The sequence below is a fragment of the Glycine soja genome, chromosome 9 (genome assembly GCF_004193775.1).
Source record: "Glycine soja cultivar W05 chromosome 9, ASM419377v2, whole genome shotgun sequence".
In the NCBI taxonomy this organism is placed as follows: Eukaryota; Viridiplantae; Streptophyta; class Magnoliopsida; order Fabales; family Fabaceae; genus Glycine; species Glycine soja.
Genome location: NC_041010.1, coordinates 20,692,815 through 20,699,534, shown reverse-complemented (window position 1 = coordinate 20,699,534; position 6,720 = coordinate 20,692,815). Strand labels below are relative to the sequence as shown.

General features: G+C 40.6%; 1 non-coding gene across 1 annotated transcript; it reads left to right on the top strand.

The window, feature by feature from the left end:
* The first annotated feature begins 3,947 nt into the window (after nt 1-3,947).
* LOC114369019 lies at nt 3,948-4,054 on the top strand. Its single transcript, XR_003657481.1, has one exon. It is a non-coding gene; the product is annotated as a small nucleolar RNA R71 (small nucleolar RNA).
* Nucleotides 4,055-6,720: the final 2,666 nt, after the last annotated feature.

The following is a 6,720-nucleotide window of genomic DNA, read 5'->3' as shown; positions in this document are numbered from 1 at the left end:
CTCTTCCACCCATTTTGAAACATAATCAACAACAAAGAGAATATAAACAGAACCAAAAGAGACAGGGAAAGGCCCCATAAAATATATACCCCAGACATCAAACACCTCACAGAATAACATGGGTTGGAGGCATTTGTTGTCTCCATGAAAGTGAGTCGGCTGCTCTCTGACAAGGCTCAGAAGTGCTACGGATTCTCCAGGCATCCTTGAAGATGGTGGGCCAATAGAAACCACAGTCAAGCACCTTGCGAGCTGTCCTCTATATGCCAAGATGGCCACCTGGTGCGGAAGAATGACAAAATTGCAAGACTGAGTCAATCTCATAGTCTGGAATGCATCTCCTAATAACCTGGTCACTGCACAACTTCCACAAATAGAGGTCATCCCAAATATAATGCTTAGCATCGCTCTTAATTTTATCATTTTGAGTTTTAGATGCTAAGGGAGGAAAAACATAAGCAACCAAATAATTCACAATATTAGCAAACCAGGGAGTGGGAAAGGAATCAGAAATACTATACAGAATGTACAAATGGTCATTCGGAAAATCATCCCGAATGGGTGAGTCCTCAGACACGCGCTCAATCCTACTCAGATGTCCATCCATGAGGTTCTACGCACCACTCCGATCACGGATCTCCAAATCAAACTCTTGGAGCCAAAGCATCCACCTGATCAATCTAGGCTTTGATTCAGCCTTCTTCAATAGGTACTTTAGAGTTGCATGGTCAGTATAAACAATAACACGAGTACCAAGCAAATATGAACAAAATTTTTCAAGAGCAAAAACTATCGCTAATAGCTCCTTCTCTGTGGTAGTGTAATTTGCTTGAGTAGCATCCAAAGTTCTGGAAGCGTAGTAGATCACTTGAGGCAGCTTATCAATCTTTTGAGCAAGGACATCCCCTAATGCGTAATTGGATGCATCGCACATTAGCTCAAATGGGGCTGTCCAATCAGGTGCCTAAATGATAGGGGTGGTAGTCACCGCACGCTTGAGGCAATCAAAAGCCTCTTTGAATTGGTCATCAAAATCAAACTCCACCTCTTTTTGCAGCAGATTGGATACTGGAAGGGTCACTTTGTTAAAATCCTTGATAAAACGCCTATAAAACCCTGCATGACCAAGAAAAGAACGAACCTCTCGCACGCAAGAGGGGTAAGGCATAAAACCCTACATGACCAAGAAAAGAACGAACCTCTCGCACGTAAGAGGGGTAAGGCAATTGTGAAATAACATCTATTTTTGCAGGGTCTACCTCTATGCCCTTATTGGAAATTATATGCCCTAAAACTATGCCTTGTTCTACCATGAAGTGACATTTTTCAAAATTCAGCACAAGGTTGGTTTCAATGCATCTACTAAGAACTCTATCCAGACTATCTAAACATGTATCAAAAGAGGATCCATAAACAGTAAAATCATCCATAAACACCTCTATGCAACTCTCTAAAAAGTCACTGAAAATGCTAAGCATACACCGCTGGAAGGTGCTAGGGGCTTTGCATAGGCCAAAGGGCATCCTCCTATAAGAAAAAGTGCCAAAGGGACAGGTGAATGTGGTCTTTTCTTGATCCTCATGAGCAATATGAATTTGTAAATAACCAGAAAAACCATCAAGAAAACAGTAATGAGACTTATCTGCCAAGCGCTCAAGCATTTGATCAATGAATGGCAGGGGAAAATGATCTTTTCTGGTTACGTGGTTCAGCCTCCTATAATCATTGCAGACTCGCCAGCCATTCTGCACTCTTGTGGTTGTGGGGATAAGCTCATCCCTTTCATTCTTAATTACTGTGAGGCTTGTCTTCTTAGAAACCACTTGGACTAGACTCACCCACTGGCTGTCAGAAATGGGGTAGATGATTCCAGCTTGTAAGAGCTTGGTCACCTCCTTTTTCACCACATCTAGAATGACGGGGTTGAGTCGCTGTTGTGGCTGCCTCACTGGCTTAGCTCCATCCTCTAAAAGTATCCTATGCATGCAGGTAGATGGGCTAATACCAGGAATGTCTGCTAAAGTCCATCCAATGGCCTTCTTGTGCTTCTTAAGCACTAGCAACAACTTCTCCTCTTGCTCAGTAGTAAGGGAGGCAGAGATGATCACTGGAAATTTTCCTTTGTCCTCCAAGTAAGCATACTTGAGGGTTGCTGGTAAGGGCTTCAACTCTGGTGTGGGTGGTGGCTGAATAGTGGGAGGAACCAGGGTAGGAGAAGAAGAAGGTTCCTCAACCTGTACCTCATAAAGCAAGTCAGAAGTATATGTACTTCCTGGAACATGGTTATTGCATTCTGACTCTAAAAAATCAACATCAAGAGGTACAACACCCAGAAAATCAGAACCAAACTCAAACTCAGATTCATTCTCAGCATAAAAATCAGATACATGATCAAATTCAAACTCAGATTCAGATTCAATGCATAAGGAATGACAAGTATGCAGATCAGATAAAAATGGATTTTCCTACCATGAAGAACAAAATCAAAATCAAACATATAATCATCAACAATCTGATCAATTATCTTAGCATGAAAAACAGAATGATCCTCAGATGGATGTTTCATGGCATCAAGAATGTTAAAATGAACAACAATATCACCAAATTCCATAGACAATGTGCCAACATAAACATCTATCTTGGTTCGAGCTGTTTTCATAAATGGCCTGCCTAAAATAATTGGAACTGAACCATGGGAAAATCCCTCTTCCATATTAAGAACATAAAAATCAACAGGAAAAATAAGTTCACTAACCCGAACCAGCACATCCTCTATGAAACCTTCGGGGTAAGCAACACTTCTATTTTCCAAATGAATCACCACATCTGTAGATTGCAAAGGTCCAAGAGATAAAGAATTGAAAATGGACAGAGGCATGACACTAACTGATGCTCCTAGATCTAGCATGGCATTCTCAAATTTATTGTTCCCAATAATGCAAGGTATATAGAAAGTACCTGGGTCCTTACATTTCTCAGGAATGTGAAGAACAAATTTACCTATCAATGCTGACACATTTCTGCCCATGCTAATCCTTTCATTGCCTTTGAGCTTCCTTTTGTGGGTGCACAACTCTTTTAGGAACTTGGCATATCTTGGAATCTGCTTGATGGCATCTAGCAGAGGTATGTTCACCTCTACTTTCCTGAAGGTCTCCAAGATCTCCTTTTCCGCTTGGTTCAACTGAGTAGCCATCTGCCCCATCTGATTTGTCAGACACTGAATGGAGGCTCTTGTCTCTTGCTGAAATTGCATATTCTGGATGGTCATTTGTCTCACTAACTCTTCTAAGGAAGGTTGAGGAAGGGCCTCAACTGCTTGTTGTCTTTGTTGTTGTTGCTACATTGGAGGAGGAACATAAGGCTTGGTTGGACCAGCAGCATTTTGGAAATGAGGGACATGCTGTTGTTGTTGTGGAGGACTTGCCCATCTTAGATTTGGATGATTCCTCCAACCTGGATTGTATTTTTTTCTTGAAAGATCATAATTATTCTACTGTTGTTGGTTTTGCTGCTGAGGGGGTCTATTATAAATGTTTGTAGCATAAGCTTTAGGTTGCTCATTGACTCCAGATTGCTGCAAAGAAGGACAAAGATCTGTATGGTGATCTGCAGAAGAATATAGACCACAGACTCTTGCAACAGGTGCATATTTCTGATTCATGACAAGCTGAGTTACTAGGTTGACTAAGGCATCAAGTTTTCCCTCAAGCTTTTTATTTTCAGTAGATGAAGATGAATCCGTGGCCACCTCATGGACTCCTCTAAGGACAATAGCATCATTTCTTGCACTGAATTGTTGGGAGTTGGAAGCCATCTTCTCAATCAAATTCCTAGCCTCAGCAGGGGTCATATCACCAAGAGCTCCACCACTGGCAGCATCAATCATACTCCTCTCCATGTTGCTAAGTCCCTCATAGAAATATTGAAGAAGGAGTTGCTCAGAAATCTGGTGGTGAGGACAGCTTGCACACAATTTCTTGAATCTTTCCCAGTACTCATACAAGCTCTCTCCACTAAGTTGCCTGATGCCTGAAATGTCTTTTCTGATGGCAGTGGTTCTAGATGCAGGGAAGAATTTCTCCAAGAACACCCTCTTAAGGTCATCCCAGCTGAAAATGGACCTGGGAGCAAGGTAGTAGAGCCAATCTTTTGCCATTCCCTCCAGAGAATGAGGAAAAGCCTTTAGAAAGATATGATCTTCTTGGACATCAGGGGGCTTCATGGTGGAACAAACAATATGGAACTCCTTAAGATGCTTATGAGGATCTTCACCTGCAAGACCATGAAACTTGGGCAGCAAATGTATTAGTCCAGTCTTGAGAACATATGGAACACCCTCATCAGGATATTGAATGCACAAACTTTCATAAGTGAAATCAGGTGCAGTCATCTCCCTAAGAGTCCTCTCACGAGGTGGAGGTTGAGCCATGTTCTCAGTATGAAAATTAGTAGTTAAATGCTCAAAATCAGAATATCTAGAATCACCAGCAACGGAATACTCATAATGCTCGAAATGCACAGAATGATCAGGACGCACACTATGCCTAACTAATCTATGAAAGGTTCTATCTATTTCAGGATCAAAGGGTTGTAAATCACCTGGATTGCCCCTAGTCATGCACTATATGCAGCAAATAATGTGTTCTCAAACAAGCACCAGGGGAGGGTTAAAACTACAACTATAGTCAAACGATATCCAAATGAGCTGAAATTTTGTGACCAGCACCCTAAAATCATGAAAAGATAGCACAAAAAATTTCAAACAAAAATTCAAAATTCTAACTATGAAAAATGCTTAAGCAAAGTTTAGAAAAATAGGACAATAATACTTGAAAAATTAAAAAAACTTAGTAAACAGCTGATTTTTTGAGTTTGGGAGACCCCAACCAGCTAAAGCGGGTGGCCATAGTATGGGAAATTTATTTCTACCCCAAATGCATATATAATAATAGTCATTCTGTGATGCAATCCTACCCTGCAAGGGCATTGGATAAAAGACTCCAAGTAGGTTGGGCCAGAGATCCAAGGGAAGGCCCTAGGGTTCTCATGAGCCTTAGGGTAGATTTCGAGCCCATGGGTTAAGTATGAGCCCACTTATCTTTGTAAATATTAGAATAGGTTTTTCCTTCGTTTGGGCCTTGTATTTTGGTCATTCTAGTAATATAGGGTTTTAGCCTTGTATTTCGAGGCATTTTGAGTAGTCTTTGTAGTAGGGACTTTTTTTGTTTTTCATGTATTTTGTCATGGGGGTGAGCTTAGCTATTATAGGGGGTGTGTAGCTAAGCTATAGCTTTTCATCTCAAGGAGGTGAGCTTAGCTATTAGAAAGGTGTGTGTAGCTAAGCTCTAGCTTCTTTAGGAATCTTATCAAGGAAGCTTCTCAAGGAGGTGAGCTTAGTTATGAGAGGGGTGTGTGTAGCTAAGCTCTAGCTTCCCAAGGAAGTTTTCTCAAAGAAGCTTCTCAAGGAAGTTTTCTCAAGAAAACTTCTCAAGGAAGCTACCTAGTCTATAAATAGAAGCATGTGTAACACTTGTTGTAACTTTGATGAATGGGAGTCTTGTGAGACATACTTCAAAGTTCCACTTCTCTACCTCTTTTATTCCTTCAATTTCGTGCTCCCCCCATTCTCTTTCTCTCCCTGTTTCTTTTCCTCCATTGAAGCATCCTCTCCAAGCTTCTTATCCAAGGCTCATCTTGGTGGTGAAGCTCCTTCTTCCATGGCTTATTCCCTAGTGGATGGCGCCTCCTCTCACCTCTTCTCCTTTGTCTTCCGCTGCATCTCCATGGTGGAAAATCACCATTAAAGGACCTCACTGAAGCTCAAAGATCCAGCCTCCATAGAAGCCCCACAAGCAAGCTTCCATCATTCTGATACCCGGAGCAAAAGTTATGGCTGTGTTAAGTTTTGCTAAACACAAGTTCCCAAAATTTTTATCTCTCTCAAATACTGCCACAACAAGTGCTCCTGGTATTTTTCACACAAAATATGGATCAAAAGAAACTACCACACAAAAAATCAGCCAAAAATAACAACTCTAACTATCAAAACAAAAATCGCTAATTAAATTACAAAATCAGTCGCTAGTTCCTAGTCGCTAATTACTGTTCACAACAAAACACCAACTGAATCAGTCGCTAAAAATAGTCGCTAAATAGGAGACGCGACTGAAATGCAAAACAGAATGCTACATAAAACAAAACAACAAAACACTATTATGAACCTTTGGCCCACTGCTCCCGACAATGGCGCCAAATTTGATCGCGGCCGTATCCGAATCCAATAAACATTAAAAATGCAGTATCTAGGAAGTGGTCCTAGGTCGTCTCCCAACGAGCAATGGTCAACCAGCGTTCATAATAGATAGTGATAAAATAGTAACGAATTGTGGGGGTTGTTTGTTTTTGTAATTTAAACAGCAAGCAAATTTTAATTAGAAAATAACATAATTAAAACATGTTGTTTCCCCTTGATTCACAAGCAAGTCTCTTATCCTAGGTTATGAGGATTTATCCCTAACCAGTTCAACCACTTAATCCAACCCTAAATTAAATTACTAAGCAAAAATTAACATAAGGTTGTCATTATGTGATTAAGCAACACATACACCAATTAATCATGAATAAAACTGATCATTAAGCATGAACGTAAATTAAGCCCAGAGACAATTAATCAAGCACTAAGCATGCATGGATTAATAGCAACAAATACAGAGTAAT